Below are 17,676 nucleotides of genomic sequence, written 5' to 3'. Positions count from 1 at the left end.
AAAATGGAAAACAAAACAATACTCCCAAAGTGGGCAAAACATTTTTAAAAAAGTATTTTACACAGGAGGAAATAATGAAAAATTGTTCAAACTCATTAACAATCATAGACCTGAAAACTGAAAAAAAGCCCACAATGGGATACCTTCTCACATCCACTGGACTCACAAAATTTAAATGACATGGCTAAGAGTTGGTGAGGATGAAAAGCAATAGAAACTCTTAAACATTGTTTTTGGGAGAGTGAGTTGAAAGAAAATTATGGAATTATCTAGTAAAGCAGAAAATGCACATACTCCCTAAACCAGCATTACCAGTCCTAGACCATATATCTTAGAGAAACTTTTGCATTTGTGTACCAGGAGACATGAATAAGAACATACATGATGACTGTTTTTTTCAACAGCAACAAACTATAAAAATACATGTGTCCATCAAAGGAGGATGAATAAATAATCGTGAAATATTCATATGATAAAACATTATGACAGTAAAAATAAATGACCGACAGTTCTGTGCAACACTATAGATGAATCTCAGAAATATAAAGTTGAGTGAGAAAAAGAAAGTCATGTTAGGGTACACACAGTATTGATACCATTCATAGAAAGCTCAAAAACTGGCAATATTAAAAAGTATGTTATTTAGGGTTAGAAGAAAATCTGTGGAGAAAAGCATGGGGATGATAAACACAAAACTTAGAGCAGTGTTTTTCCTCCAGGGTAGGTTGGAGGATGTTGTTAGGGACAGTACACAAGGGGACTTCACTGTAAGGATAACCATCTATTTAAGATGTGTTTTGAATTCCTGGGTGCTCATTTGTAATTCTTCCTTATAACTTAAGCACTTCATGTATTCTCTTGTTTATACTATATATTTTGTATATATGATGACAGAACTTTTGGTCTCAAGTTTGTTATAACTAAACATGGTAAACTTTGGTCAATGGATTACCATTTGTATGTCCTATTGACCATATTCTTAGGCAAATGGAGGCTGGGATAGAGTTGAGGGGTTCAATCGCCAGTAGCCTCATTCCAAACCCCTCATCTTCTCAAAGTGCTAAGTGAGAATGTCATACCAGCTATCTTCCTACTTGCCCCTCCACATATACCCTCTACCCTTCTCCATTCTGCTCCCTGCCATGGGAGGGTGACCTCTATGGGCCATATGCATGACTTTCCATGCCCTGTGACTTCTGGTTGGTTCAGCCAATGAAGAGCCTGAAAAAGTGATTGGCTATAGGGAGGATAGTGAGATCAGGGTATTCGTCCCCCTTATTTCTTCCCTCCAAAATTGTTTCCAGCTGGCTGTGTGCCCCTGAATCAAATGTCAGTGCTTCTCTCAAGGCTGTCAACCTTACATGACTTCTTCCAGGTTCTGATAAGTTCCCTATCCCTTCAGACTTAGAAAGCCTAATAGTCAACATCATATTAAAGCATGGGAAACTGCACCAAGTATGTGGTTCCCTGAAACCTATGCCCCCTTACATAGTCCCTTTGTAAAGAAACCCTCATTGAAGTATTCTATTTTGAGTGTGCCATCTAATTCTTCTTGGGACATTGCCTGATATAAATGGAGAGGGATGGAAAGAAAATTAGGGGAGATGGCATCTCAAAGCGTTAAGATAAGTGTTTAGAGGAACAATGAACATAGTGTTTGTTTGTCTGTTTAGAATCTGACAACCATCTTAAAAATAAAAAAAAAAAATTAAAAGTGATGGGGTCTTAATTCAGAGATATTTAAGCTCTATGTGTTAGGTCATTCAACAGGGAAATGGCATGTTGATGAGTGTTAGAGGAAGATGATTCTGGTAGCTTTATGTAGGATAAGCTGGAGCAAGTTCTTCCAAGCAAGAAGTCCATGACTTAGCAAGTCAGTAGGCACTGGCTTGAAACCGATTGTAGAGAGCCTATTGGAGGGGATCGAGGTGTGGTCCCTTCGCACACTGAGTCCCACATCACAACGTGCGGATCCTGATCTTGTCTGGCAGCCTTATCTGTGAAGTGAATTCTGTCTGGGTGTCTGGCAAGGGATGACATGACAAACAAAACGGGAATTTAGTAAAACAGCTCTTTTTTGCTCCCAATAATATTTTAATTTGTATCCTTCTGATTGCTAATTGTTTTCTATCACTTTGTTCAAGGCCTTTAGCAGCATTTCATACTCCACTTTAGGTGTGTTTTGAGCCTTTATTGCACAAAACAACATCATTAATGTTTTGCTCTGCCTCCTTTTAAACCCAGTCTTTCTATATTGTTACTTTGCCCACAGTGGACTCTGAAATGTCTCTCTGTTTAGCACCATCTGCAGATTTAATTAATGTGCCGTTTTGCTCATCTTCTAGATGATTAATAAAGATGTGGAATAAAATCAAGCTTAATACCATAACGTGTGGCCCCCTGCAGCCACCTCCCTCTAAGTGAACTCAAATGCAGTTTGCTTTTGTAGCTGTTCATGGTCTTTCGCAGCATTCTCAATCCATGTGGAAAGTGTTCTTCTTGAACGATACTTGGGTTTGCAAATGTGAGCTAGAAGTCTCCCTCAGAAGAACAACCCCTCCATGGACTGCAGGGCCTGCACCATTACCAACATAAATCTGCTGCATGCGGGCCAGTTGGATGCAGATTGCTAAAATGATATATCCTACATTTTTATAACACTTTTGAGATTCTCAAAATGTCCTCTCAGTTACTATATAATTTGGCCTTTTCAACAACCAATGACTTTTTAAGCGGATTCTATATTTCTCATGAGGGACCTAAGTCTCAGAAATTAATTTACAGAAAGCTACTGATAGTTCCAGCTCTAGGATTCTGGAACTCATACTCGCTGATGCCTAATTTGGTGTTTAAATATTTGAAGTTTGGGGGAAGAACGGTTACCATATACTGAGCTCAGTGTTTAGGAGCAAAAGTTAGATAGATTTTTATAAATGCACAGCAACATGAATCTTAGTTTTTCTCAACACTTTTGTGGTGGTTCTTGCTGATACTAAGTCAGATATTAAAGGCAAATAAATGAGAAAATGAAAGGTGAGTCTTGTAAATTTTCTCCTTTATGCAGGACATACTTGCAGATATGCTGCTAGATAAGCTCATCCTTCAATTTGCTTAACAGAAGGCACACAGTTCTTCAGAGTCAGCTAGGCTAACTTATTAATGCCAGTTTATTACTTATGAGTGGGTTGTTCTTGCTGATTTTCTGCTTCATAGGAGAGGTTTTACTACCCTCCCTTAGGCTGGAGCCTCTCCCTTCTACTGTTCAATGAATGAACCCCCGAATTCATCCCCAGGCCACAGAGACCTCTGGCCTCTATTAGCCAGCACTGTTGCCTCTACAGGGATAAATGCCAGGAGCTGACAGCATACTCCTCACTCGCTCGGGCCCCTGGGGTGATTGGCAGTGGAGGGTCTCTCAGCTGGCTATACTGCTGATTTCCAACTCACTGCAAGGCTCCTTGATGCATGAGGCTGTCGGGAGCTCCTGGGCACGTGTATGTGAGGGAGGGACTCTGTGCCCAGCCCAAAAATGATGACAAAGACCTGCATGTAGGATGAGAACCATAAACAGCAAAGCTGAGTATTTCTTCACCAAGTTTCTGTCTCTGGCTAGTTCTTAGGACGCTGTTACAATCAGTTGCGTGACCCTTGGGCAAGTTACATGTCTTCAGTTTTTCTCATCTATAAGGATAATAAAAGTAAAAACTTCAATTGACACAAAATAAGGAATGTGCCAGAAAAGTAAATTGCATAAATGCATATTCTTTCCTGGTAGACGTCCTCTCCTCTGTCTCATAAATCATGGCAATTCTCTACTAAAACTTCTTCACCAAAGTGTTAGGTTATAAAGGTACACACCTTCTTAAAAAAAGGAATTAGGATCGCCCCACATCTAAGGAAACAATTATTTTAGGTGAAGTTTTTATATATCTTCGAATAATAAGCAAAAAGTAAAGCATGCTTTTTTAGCTTTATGTTGTTGAACTTTTAAATGAAAGTCATTATTAACCAAAGATAAAAGTAGAAAGAAAATATCTCAAACCAATCGTTCAAGGTAAAAAGTAGGATTTGGTGCATAAATCCTACCACTTACCTCTTCCTGTCACTCCGCAGTCTTCACCGCAAGGTCGACACAAGAGAACCGAACCAAATGGGAATCAGACTTCAGCTGGGCTGATGGGAAAGCTTGATTAGAGAATGTGTCTGGGACTTGAAGCTGAAATGAGGTTTACTTCTCCTTCAAGGGTGGCCGGGTCCACAGAGTTTGTCAACTTGACCTGGTTCTTCGGCTGCATTTATCACCTGGATATCAGAAGAGACAGGTGAGCCACTGTACCTGAGGACAGGTGGTTTCCTCCATAGGGTGGGGTCAGGGGAGCAGGCAGGGGAGGAGTCAGTGAAGGAAAGAGAAAGAAAAAGGTGGAAGCTTCTTCCACCAGAATTTCTGAGACCATCTAAGTGTGGGTGGTCATTGCCTTTCTATGGCCAGAGATACAGGGGCAGGTGGAAAACAATGCTCCTTATATTATCGCCTGCCAGTCACAGATCTGATACATTTGCTTGATACAGTGGGTGTGTGAGCTGTTCTTGGACAAATTGGGAATTTTCCCCAGTAAGGACACTTAATGGAGAACGCATCCTTTATTTAAAATTCTCTAAGATACTCAGTCTCAGGAGTTAATGAGGAACGGTGAATAATAATAGTTATTTATTTAGCATCAACTTTATACCAGGCACTTTGCATATTATCTCATTCTCTTCCTATCCAAATCATAGGATAGATGCTATCACAAACATTTAACTGATGAGGACCCTGACACTAAGGCAGTGACCAACATCATCCACATGGAAAGAGGTGGAGGCAGGACTGAGCCCCAGCTGTGGCTGATCTCAAAGCGGTCATAGCAGGCTGCACACGTCCAGTCGGTGAAAAAAAAAACAAACAAAACAGACATACTTATAGGCTCATAATTTACAATCAGCCAAACTGTGGGACTTGGAAATAGAGTCTGGCAGAAAGAATCCCATTCATTTTCCAACAAATATTTCTCTGCGGTATCTGCCATTTCATGGCATCTCTTCATGCTCATTTCAAATTATTTTTTAAAACAAGATTTCACCATATTAGCCAGATATTATCTGATGATACTGAATACCACCTACACCCTTCTAAGCTCAACCATGAAGGAGCTAAAACCCAGGAAATTACATTCCCCAAACTCAGTCCCAACTGAGGGCAGGTGTATGAGTGAAGGCAGAGCTAACAGGGCTCCAGGCTTCCTCCTGAATATCACCCAGGCCATGCTGTGGATGGACAAGGGGCAAGATCAGCTGCCCCCTTGGGGCTCCTTCCCTTCTGGATATTCTGAAAGATTGCAGAGGCCTCTTTTCTCTTCATTCCTTTTAGCTCTTCTGATGCCGTGTGAGCCTCTAATTCTCTACATTAAATTTGTTGCTGCTTGAAATATCGAGAATGGCAGGGGTTTTGGTTGTTGTTTGTTTGTTTTAAATCTACCCTGGCAGTTGGAGAGCAATAGCCCAGGGGACAATTCTGGCTCCTAGTCTGTTTCTGTAAATGCAAATTTATAAGGATACAACTACACTCATTGATTTACATATTGTCTGTGGCTGTTTTTCCTCTACGATATCAGAGTATCTGCAACAAGAGACCAAAGGACCCATGTGGTATATGGAATAATGGACTTCAAAGATGTCCTTGTCCTAATTCTAGGAACCTGTGAGTGTTAATTAATATGGCAAAAGAGACTTGGCAGATGTGATTAAATTAAAGATGTGAGACGGGGAGATTATCCTGGATTATCTGGGTGGGCCCAACGTCAAGGTCGGGAAAAGAGAGAGATTTGAAGATGCTGTGCTGCTGGCTTTGAAAATAGAGGAAGGGGCTACAGGCCAAGGAATTGGTCTTGGAAGTGGTCTCGGAGCCGGAAAATGCAAGAAAACAGATTCTGCCCCAGAGCCTCTAAAAGGAACGCAGCCTTAATTTTAGGACTTCTGACCTCCGGAACTGTAAAATAACAAATCTGTGTTGTTCTAAGCCACTAAGCTTATGGTAATCTATTATGGCAACAATAGAAAACTAATGCAACCGGAAAGCCTAAAATATTTGCTGTCTGGCCCTTACAGAGTAAGTTTGCTAAGTCCTGTAGTACCAAACACACAAATGGCTCTGATTAGTGATAGAATCTTATTCTTTGGGACAACGAACAAACATGGTTTTAGTCGGCCAAAGTTTGCCATATCTTTCATGTAAAAACCTAAATATTAGCATTAGTAATAATTACCCAAATCTCACTGAGAAATCATTTTGAAAAAAGAAGTATCTATTTTTTCCATTCACTGTTACATACGTATTCCTAAACCTTCTTACATCTGTGCAGATACCACATTTTCACCATGGACCTTCTCTGCCGCATCATTTTCCTTCCATTCTAATGAGTTCAGATCATCTTTCTTGCTGATGACTTTGGTCATGCCCCTTCAACCATTCACTCCCGTTTTCTCCTTGCATAAAATTCAGACACTTCATGGACTACAGAGTATTACTTTAAAATATTTCCCTCTCGCTTGCCTCCTTTCTTGCACCTTTTGTTATCCATCATGTTGCTTCCTGCTTAACTTCTCTACGCTTGCTCATTCCTCCAAATGCTTCACAATTTCCAGAAAGCGTGCGGTATACAATTTAGAATGGCACACACTCGTCCCCTCTCTGATACTCTCTATTGGCCACAGCAAAGAAAGAGCTTGGGTGACATATCTTTGAATTATGCAGGACAGCTTGGCAGGCACCAAAAATTTCCCACTCACCGGTTGATTGTCTCAGACAATTCTAAAAACACATCTGTCCCCAGTGATTTAATTTACTTGATAGTAAATCCATTGTAATCTACTCAGATAACAACTTGCTATTTATATCAAACTAGTATCCAATTCTGAGATGTTAAATATAGGATTCTCCACATTTCCTGACACTCATTTCTAATAAACCGTGGTGTCCGCGAGAATGAACATTTAACTTCATAGAGAATCAGCTGGAAGGCAGAAAGGTTTAAAGCACCAGGTCAGATGGAAGCCACGAGAAGGACCTCGATTTCTAAACTAAATAAAGCATTAAAAAAATTTCCAAGCTAGAAAAGACCTTACAGATCATCCATCGCAATCCTTTTATTTTAGAACTGAGGGAACTGACACAATTTGAGAGCTCAGATGGCTCATTGGAGGTCCCCAGCCGGCCAGGGGGAGACTAGAGCTTGAACGGAGGGCTTCTGACCTCAGGCCACAGGCCAGTGCTCTTCCTGCCATGGCCTGATGCAGCACCAAAGAGTCCACTCTGGACACCAAGAGTTCCACCCATTTTCTCAAAACAGATTTATTACATTTGGAAGCTCAGAAAACACTCACTATAATTGTACTCTCCCCACTAAATGGACGCCTCCAACTGCTGATAAGCACTTGTGTGTGCAAAAGTGTGTTTGTGGTCGGGGGTGACAGAATGGTCACTGCCCCTAACCTGAGACCTGAACTTTAAAAGAGTCAGAGAAAAAAAATGTCCTTTTTTTTAATCAAGAGGAAGGTCATTCCAGCAAATTTTCTAAATCCAATGTTATGGATAATTGGTCTAAGTTGGGGCATTACAAAGAAGGATAAATCAGCCCAGGGTCATCTTGTTGTGGTGGTGGTGGTGGTGGTGGTTGTTTTTCTATTTATCCAAAGAGTCTTTGCAAAGAGACATGTTTCATCCTGAAAAAGTGTCAGCAACATTAATTAAGAAAAACCAGTGAAGCATAAGAAAACTACAGTCATGTGTTCCTTTGCAACTGGCTCCCTAATAACTTCAGTACTTTGTCTGAGGAGCCCCCCTTCCCTCTAACAAACTTAGAGGAAAGTTTGCAGGTTCACAACAGAGAGGGCCTGGAAATGTCAGGAGACACAAGCGTACTCTAAAGACAAGCTGTAAAAACCCACGGCTGTTATGTTTAAGGTTTGACTAAACTTTGACTGCATATATCACAAACTGCCACTCAGATGTCTCCATATACTACTCTTTCACGTAACACGGTCAACTGTTGAATGTGGACGCATACATGTAACCAGAACGATAGAAATCACAGTGTTGGAATAACTTCACATAACAAAATGCCATCTCTGAGTAATTTTATAACTAAATCAGTTCCTTTTATGTCTAGGAAATGCTCATTAACTGCTGTCTATTATTAATTTAAAGATTAGTCACATTTAAGGAAAGGAATACCAGGGACAAAAACAATGTTATATAAGTCACACTTCATTAAAATGATAGAATGCAATAAAATATTTTATACTACATATTGTATTATACTGTGTCACCCTAATAAAATTGGTGGTAAACCCTACTCAGTATCTTTAAATTCCAGGATCTGATGTTATTCAAGTTGTTGAACTATTTGTTGAAAAATATTGAGTTGAGGGTCTGTATGTGCCTTGCAATGGGCCTGGTTCCCGAGGATGAAAAGTGCTTTTGATGTGGTCCCTGCTCTCAGGAGCATACACTTAATTCTCTTTCTGCAGATTGTCGTCATAATCTTTTTTCTTTTTTTTGATGAAGATTAGCCTTGTGCTAACATCTGCTGCCAATCCTCTCCTTTTTTGCTGAGGAAGATTGGCCCTGAGTTAACATCCATGCCCCCCTTTCTTTATTTTATATGTGGGATGCCTGACATGTCAGGGGTTGATAAGCAGTGCGTAGGTCCACACTCAGGATCCAAACCAGAGAATCCTGGGCCTTGGAAGTGGAACTTAACCACTATACCACCCAGCCGGCCCCTGTCATCATAATCTTTTTAAGACTGAGTCCAACTGGTCAAAGCCTCATGCTGAAGGCATGACGGCAGGTGAACCATCTGGCCAAGAGGTGTGTGGAGTCAATCTGCTGCTCAAGTCAATATCCTTCACTTTACAGAACAGATACGTTCCATCCATCCATCCATCCATCCATCCATCCATCCATCCACCCAAGTGACCAAAAAGTTCTACTCTCTATAAAGTAGATATTATTTTCACAATTTTATATTTCTCCATAAATTATAGGTTATTTCCCTAATTTTACATTGTACACTTAGAAATGGAGTCCCTCACTTAAAAAAAAAATAGACTGAAATTTTGGTGCCAAATAGATTAATATGCACTACACCGTGTAGCAGAAAAACCACTAGCCAGGGAAAGGAGAGACGTGGGTGCCAGTCAAGGTGACCATATAATTTACAGTCCATACCAAGACACGACTGAGAAAGAAGGGGGTGCTGTTAACAAATATGCCAGGACTATATGTGCAAACCAGGACCCTCTCTGAAAAATCTCGACATACATTCGTCCTAGCGCCACCACCAGCTCTGCCGTTGGTAAACTGTATTCACGGAGGAGTGGTCAGATCAAGACACATCCCGTCTGAAAATGCTCCACTGGCTTTCCCTCATACTTGGATAAAATTTAAAGTCCTTACCAAGGCCAGCATGGCCCTAGAGGATCAGACCTCGGCTCCCACTGTCCCTTTCACTCTCTGTCGTCCTGGCTGTTTTCAGCCTGCCGAGTAGGTTCAGGCTCAGAGTAGCTGAGGTTCCTGAGCCTTGAACCCTCTCCCCCGAGAGCTTCATGCCTCCATCCTTCTCTTCATTCAGGTCTCCCTTCAAATATGGCCTCTCAGAAGCACCTTCCCTGACAGCCTGTCTAAAATAGCAACTCTTCTCACTCACTATTTTATTACTTTTATGCCCCTGCTTCATTTTTCTTTATAACACGTTCACTACTTGACTTATGCTATGTATCTATTTGTTTCTTTGTTTATTATCTGTCCGTATCCTAGAATGTTAGATACACGAGGTCAGGGACTACTTCTGTTCAATGTTACAATGCATCTCCAGGACCTACAAGAGCATCTGACATAGCAGCAGCACTTGATAAATTCTTGTTAAACATTGAATGGATGACAGTGTTCACAATGGCTCTGACACTAATTCCTTGTGTTACATAAAAAAAAAAAGAGTTTGAAATACACGTTATTTAATTTCCAATCTGTGAATCATTACATTAAAATGTTGACATTGGATTAGGTACCGTAGGGGGCCAGCCCGGTGGCATAGTGGTTAAGTTCGTGCACTCCACTTCAGCACCGTTCATCAAGCCATGCTGGGGTGTCATCTGACACAGAAGAACTAGAAGGATCTACATTTGGGATATAAAACTATGTAGAGAAAAAGAAAAAGAAAGAGAAAGATTGGCAACAGATGTTAGCTCAGGGCTAATCTTCCTCACTAAAAAAAAAAAAAAAAAGGTACAGTATTTATAGGATCCTGAAGAGACTGTCAAGTGCTACCTGTTTTTTGATTCTTTTCACAGCTTCTCCATGCACAGTCACTTATCTCCTTTCTCTGTACTCTCATAGCCTGATTATAGGACCTCGGTTATAGCTCTTACCACACTGGCCATCACCAGTCAGAAAAGTCGATATCAAGACATGAGAGATCAAGGCATACTTTGGGAATGAAATCAGAAGTCTGGTAGGGGCAGAATGGGGTAAATGAACAGTGAAACTGCAGGCCAAATCCAGATTTTGGAGGCCAAGATAGGACAAATTAAGCATTTGTATTTTATCCTAAGGCAGTGGATGGTCATTAAAGAATTTTAAACTGAGGAATGACATGACGGGAGTTGCATTTCCGAAGGATAGATCTGGCTGGCTTGTACAGGATAGATTGTAGGGTAATGAGACCAGCGGCAAGGATGTCCTAAAGTGTTCATTGAGGTGGTCCCCTCCAGAAATGATCATGGCCTGACCAAGGTGAGGTGGCCCTGGGGAAAAAGAACCCCAGATGAATCAACTTTTCTGAACACTTCAGATTTCTTATTTAATGATTTTATCGCCTCTCTAGGTTAGAATTCAGTTATATTTCTGAAAAAGGGAGCGCAAAATACACTATAGCTCTCTGTAGTTATATCTGCTATACCTCTATAAGCATGGCAACTGGCTGAATGGATTAACCTATTCTTTCTTCCAAGAATTGTCCCAAATTACCTTTTTTAAAAAAAACAAAATTTGGGACTGGCCAGGTGACACAGCAGTTAAGTTCAGACGTTCCACTTCGGCGGCCCAGGGTTCGCTGGTTCAGATTCCAGGTGTGGATCTACGCACCGCTTGTCAAGCCATGCTGTGGCAGGCATCCCACAGATAAAGTAGAGGAAGATGGGCACAGATGTTGGCTCAGGGCCAGTCTTCCTCAGCAAAAAGAGGAGGATTGGTAGCAGATGTTAGCTAAGGGCCAATCTTCCTCAAAAAAAAAAAAAAAAACCTGAAATTCTTAGTGAAGAAGATTGATATATTTAAAGAAAATAAAACAATGTTGTTCTAGCCCAAAGTTATTAGTTAATCTATAATTTTAGTAGTTTCTGAACATTCTGATACTCCATGGACCTTAATTAAGGGGATTCAAAGAATCCTGTTTAAGAACTCCAGCTCAAAGAGAAAGGAGGGTTGATGACTAAATGCCTGATTCCTAGGTAGGTGTATTTAATTTAAAAGATTGTCACGATACGAATCGTAAATAATAGAGCAATAGGTATTTTTGTAGTTAAATGTATGAAACTGTATGAACTGTATGAAAGAATTTACGCACTTCGAGATTTTTGATACATCTTACAAAATAGATGGTACGTCCTTACATCTCACCAGCAGTGTGTGAAAATGCCCACTTCATCAAACCTTCGTTGAATTTGGAAACTTTTATTTTAAAAGAATGCTTGCCAAGGTGGCAGATGAAAATGGCGCTTTGTTATTTTTTTAAATTTTTATGATTGCTAGTGGGACTGAACATATTTTTTACAGTATGCCAAGATGGTAAAGTAGCAGAATGGCTGCCTCCCTCCTTTGAGACGAAGTTGAGGACACACCAAGAAACATAACACAACTGTGAGAAGCTCCTGGGGTGAAGGGGGCTCTTCAGTCCCTTGGGTTGGTGGTGTGCAGCTCTGACCTGAGGTGAGAAGCGGAGAGCAAAGCTGGGGAGGTGGAGGACAAAAGAATTCTTGGAGTTATGCCTCCCTTCTCCTTCATCCTGAAGACAAAGGGGCTTGACGACACACCTGTGTGGACTCAAACGTCTCATCCAGGTCCCAGAGCAGAGTGTAAGGGGAAGAGAAAAATAAATATAGATTAGCCAACTCAGGTGTCCCAACTCAAAAGGCTGGTTAACTGTTACATGAATAAATATCAATGAATTAAACTTACCTGACACATGAGGCATATTGAAAGCCTAAGGACCACCCGAAACGAAGAAAAGCATAGAAAATAACATATAATATCAGACAAATGATAACTTAAAGAAACTGCTACAACCTAATTAATATCAGGTGAAAGAGGTTTAGAATAAAAATAATTACTATGCTTGCATGGTCACAGCATCATGGTAAAATTTCAATTTACCAAAAAGATATAGCAATTTTAAACCTGTTTACAGACAATAAAATAGGTTTAAGTATATATGAAGAAATGGACACATTTGCAGAGAGTATTTATAAACGCCGTTGTAGTGACAGCAGCAGACTCCTCTTGATTTCTGATAGGCCAACAGATAGAAAATCACTAAGAATATAGATGATCTGAACATCACATTTAACAACTTGATCTAACAGACATATAGAGAGTTCTGGGCAATACACACACACAAATACACATTTGTATATATATAATGTGTGTGCACGTGGCGGGTAGGAGAGAGAGCCAATGGATATATGGTCAAGAATAAAGTTACAAGTTAATATGAAGATAGAAACCCCCTCCGAAAAAAGATGCTGTTACATCTTCCATGGGTTAATCTGCGGAATTCAATCAAAGAGGTATTTCAAGGGAAATGTATAGTTATAAATACTGTGTATCAGGAAGCTAAGCGTATAATTACAGATAATGTAGAGACTATAGAGAATGTCAACAAGAACTCTATTCCAATATTTTTAAAGTTTATATTTAAAAAATCTAAACATATACCAAAATAGAGAGACTGTCCTAATAAAGCTTTCATTTGTTTTTTATTTTATTTTTCATGGGCTACCTTTAAAGAACATTTCAGATAGCATGTCATTTTACCCCCACATACTTCAATAAGCATCTCTAAAACTATATACACAGCTGCAATATCACTATTACACAGAGTAAAATTAATAAAAATTCCTTGGCATCATCTAACTTCCATTCTGCAATCAATTTTCTAATTTTCTTTATCCAATTTTTCTCAAAGTTTTTAAAACTTGTTTGTTCAAATTAGGATTCAAGTGGCGCCCACACATATTTGGGGTGCTATGTCTCTTAAATCTCTTTTAATCTAGATCTGCTGACCCCTCACTTTTATTTATCACACCAATTTTGTAGAAATTGAGTCAGTGTCCTATAAAAGTTCTCACATTCTGAATTAATTTGGTTTCTTCTGATGCCATTTAATTTGTTATTCTATATCTGCCTTTCTCTAAGTGGAAGTTATTTCTAAAGGCTTGTTTAGATTCAAGTTAATTTTTTTTTTTTTTTGGCAATAATAAAAAAGTGGTATGACTGCTTTAGAGTAGATCTCATAACTAGGCACCCAATGTCAGGTTCAAGTGGTACCAGCCTAATCCCTACTTTTTAAAAGTTTCTCTCAATTTTTAATCTAATGGCTTCATCCATCAGTAAATTTTTCTTAAAACAATCATTTCTTTATGGGCTACTAATACACGGATTTTTTTAAACTCTGTTATTCTTTCTGTGTATATTAGTTGGAAATCTTCAGTAGAAAGTGTTCTCATCATATAGGGCTTTTTGGTTCTACTGAAGTACAGTTCATCTGAGAAAGTTATGCTAACAATCTTGGAAACTTAGATGAAATCGAAAGATTTCTAGAAAAATAAAATCTACTGAAACCGACTGAAGAAGAAACAAGACCTTCAGGAGTCCCGTGACTATTAACACTTGAAGCGGTGGTTTCACCTCTTTGCAAACTGAAAAAAACACCAAGCCTAGATGATGTTGCAGAAAAGTTTTCCTAACTTTCTATGAAAAGATCAACCCAATTTTTTTACAAAATCTTGCAGATAACAGAGGGACAACTTTTCCTAATTAATTCTACAAGGACAGTATAACCCTGCTCTCAAAACAAAAAAAAAGAAGCTACTAGAAAAGAAAATTATAGGTCAGTTTTATTCATGAATATAGGTATAGAAATCCTAAAAAAATTTTAGCCAATAAAATCAAGCAACAAAGTTACTATATCTTGACCAAGTTGGGTGTATCCAAGATATGCAAGGTTAGTTTAATATTCGAAAAAATGTGTTGTCATCTTAGTAGATGCAGGAAAGTCATTTTATATAATTAAACAGACTTACTCAAGATAAAAAGCCATAAAGACCTCTTAGTAAATTAGAAAGAGGGAGGAAATTCCTTTAACTTGATAGAGTATGCATTTAAAAAAAAAAAAGACAAACCTCTTCAAACATTATCTTAAATGAGAAAATATTAGAAGTACTGCCTTTATAATCAGGAATGAGGCAAAGAGGCCCACCATCCTCATTTCTATTCAAGACCACAATAAAATTCTATTTTGAACCTATTTAATTAGCAAACATTTATAAGTTTGAGAGTTTCATTTTGAAGAGATTGTGCATCCACACAATCTCTTATCCACTGCTCATCGACTTGTAAATTGGTGAAACCACTTTGGAAAGTAGAATGATGTCATATCCCCAAGTTGAACATTCACATATGTACCTCAGAACTTAGCCTCTCTAGGTATACAAATAATGCCTTTCCCATGTACCACAGGAGATTTGCACCACAATATACAGAGCAACACTGCTCACACTAGCAAGAACCCGGAAACAACACAAATGCACATCAATAGAAGTCAAGAGAATGACCTACTGCAACAAAACACAATCTCTTGTCTATAAAGTTAAAAACAACTAAAGTAAAATATTCTGTGTTTAGGAATACCTGTAAGTGCCATGAAATAAAACACTATGTTAAAGGGAATGCGGGGAAATGATAAAGACAAGATTCAGAACGACAGTTCCTTCAGCTGGTGGTGCGGAGCCAGGAGAATAGGATCGGAGGGAACTCTATGGTAACATGTAGGTTACTGTCAGGTCCTACCTTTGTTTTGTGTGGTGGGTTCACGGATGCTTGCTAAATTAGTAAAAATAATTATTGTATCTAAATAACTGAAAATATATCATATGTGGGTCAATGATGAGGATGTTACAAACTTATGATTAATTCAATTCTACACACCTGAAATTCGAGGAGAAAAAGATAAGATTTTTAGCTATTTGAGTGACAGAAAAGGGTAAGTTAGAAAAAGGCCCAGAGAACTGGAGAGGCGTTGAAAACAAACTACATTTTCATGTGTTTGCCTAGTGTTTACCCCACTTACAGCACCCAGGACACTGAGGAACACAGCAAGCATAATAATGCTGCTAACAATTATACAAGAAAGAACCGGGTCAGTCTCTCCAACCCTTAGTCCTCATCTCAAGTGGTACATAAAGAAATATAATATGTGAAACATTTGGAAGCATAAATATCACAGAGACTTGAAAGGTGTTATAAACAATTATACACTCATCTATTCACTAATACATCCAACAACCAGAGCTCTGTTCCCAGATATATTTGAGGCACTGATGATACAAAGACGGAGGGATACAGTTTGTGCTCTAGAGGGGCCCCATTATGCAAAGGAGACAAAATGATGACCGCAATTGTGGAACCAAAAACTATGACTCTTGGGTTAAAGTATTTAAAATTAGAACTTTTCCAGAAAATTCAAATATCCACATCATCACTGTAATTACACTAGAGATAAACTATATTGGACATAAAGGAGTGACTACCTGGGATGACCAGGGACTACTTTATGGAGGAAGTAACCATGTTTTTTTGAATTACATTTTGGTTCATTTAATAAGATACATTCTAAAGAATACATGGAGTTGGTCAACCAAACAAGAGAAGAAATCACATGTACAAAACCATGGAGGTGAGATAGCATGTGGTGTATCCTAGGAATTTTAATACTCTGCTCTGCTAAAGCCTAGGTTTCATGGGGGAGGTGAGCAGTGAAAGTAAGCTGGTTATGTTGGCCCTTGGACAGTCTGGCCAAACCTAAAATGCTATTTCAAAAGAGCCTCCCCATTGGTAACATGATCATACATAATATTATATACAGGCTCACTCTCAGGTTGGCCCCTGCTATTAAAATATTACTTTTCCCCAATTAAACTATTATTGATCATCCAAATCGTAGTTTGTCTTAGGAGCTATAATACTACGGATGAAATTTCTTACTCTTTTTCTTGCTGACTTCCCAAGCTTTTCTGTATTTTTAAAAATACATCTTAGCTACTTGATAAATGAAGAATCATTTCTCACTGTTGCTTTAAATTCACACTCAAATTTAGTTTCATCCAACAGAAGACCATGTGTAAAAACAACCTTTGTCCTCAAAGCCAGCTCGTATTTGAGAGCATGGGTGAGTGTAATCAATTGAGGACCTCTAACAAATCTATTCCCCTCACCTATGCAGCAGCAAACCAGTGGCTGCCAAAATATGCGGGTCATGGGGAGCTGTACATCATTCATCGCCATGCCTCTTGTGACTGGAGGCTGCTCATTCACTCCCAGAGCTGACCTGAACTTGCCTAGCAACAGGATGTAGTTGCTAATGGTAACCATTCCATGGGAAAAAATTTGTTCTGGGTGTTTGGGGTCTTTGTCTTTATAGAAACATAAGAGTTTGATAGACTTTATAAGTATGAACAGCAAGACCTCAACTCATTCCATTCTTTTGCCTTCTGTGCATGTGCAAATTTAGAAATTTCCTCAAGCATAGTCGACTTTCCAGAATAGGCCTCACCCTTGTTTCAAATATCTACGCTATTTTTTACTTAGACCAAAAATAGATGTCAATCATATGAAGTCTTTTTTTTTTTTAATCAGGACAGGATTTTTTAGAATTTTTTTAAAGCTACGCTTTTTTTGATGAGGAGGATTGGCCCTGAGCTAACATCTATTGCCAATATTACTCTTTTATTTTTTTCTCCCCAGAGCCCCAGGTCATAGTTGTATATCCTAGTTGTAGGTCCTTCTAGTTCTTCTATGTGGGATGCTGCCACAGCACGGCTTGGTGAGCGGTGTGTAGGTCCACATTCAGGATCTGAAATGATGAACCCCGGGCCACTGAAGCAGAGCATGTGAATTTAACCACTATGCCACCAGGCTGGCCCCAGTCCTACCAAGTCTTATTGGGACCGGCTGTAGATTCCAGCTTGCTCACATGGGCCCTACCTGTGAGTTCTCAGGTGTGGCCAGCATAAGTGATACGGAACCTGAACTTTAAACAAATTTTTAAAATAACAGTAGTTCAGAAAGCAGTAAAATTCATTTGAAAATACACTATAGAGGAATTTATATAGCAAAGCAGACATAATTGACTGAAAGATGAATGAGAATCTTAAAATTTTTAAGTCTGAGAAAATGGACAAAAATACCAAAACCCAATTAAATCTTCTATAGTGCTTATAAAGTACTAAAAAATAGTCAGTATATGGGAAGCCAGTGCCTGGAATCACATTGATAACTTTTTGTTTTTAAATATTTAGGCCAAT

General features: G+C 39.1%; 1 long non-coding RNA gene across 3 annotated transcripts in view; it reads right to left on the bottom strand.

Moving 5' to 3' along the window:
* LOC123283074 (uncharacterized) overlaps window positions 1–17,089 on the bottom strand; it is a 39,650-nt gene extending 22,561 nt beyond the window's left edge. For 2 of the 3 annotated variants that reach the window (XR_011506313.1, XR_011506316.1), the window contains exons 1-2: window positions 12,021–17,089; window positions 4,094–4,302 (exon numbers count right to left, since the gene is read on the bottom strand). This is a non-coding gene — a long non-coding RNA (uncharacterized lncRNA). Of the gene's footprint in view, window positions 1–4,093; window positions 4,303–10,107; window positions 10,237–12,020 lie in introns of those variants that run through there. The other variant, XR_011506319.1, reaches the window with a different exon arrangement.
* Window positions 17,090–17,676: the final 587 nt, after the last annotated feature.

Source organism: Equus asinus, chromosome 2 (assembly GCF_041296235.1).
Source record: "Equus asinus isolate D_3611 breed Donkey chromosome 2, EquAss-T2T_v2, whole genome shotgun sequence".
Classification (NCBI taxonomy): Eukaryota; Metazoa; Chordata; class Mammalia; order Perissodactyla; family Equidae; genus Equus; species Equus asinus.
The sequence above is the reverse complement of the archived record's forward strand: the minus strand, read 5'-3'. Positions and strand labels throughout refer to the sequence as shown.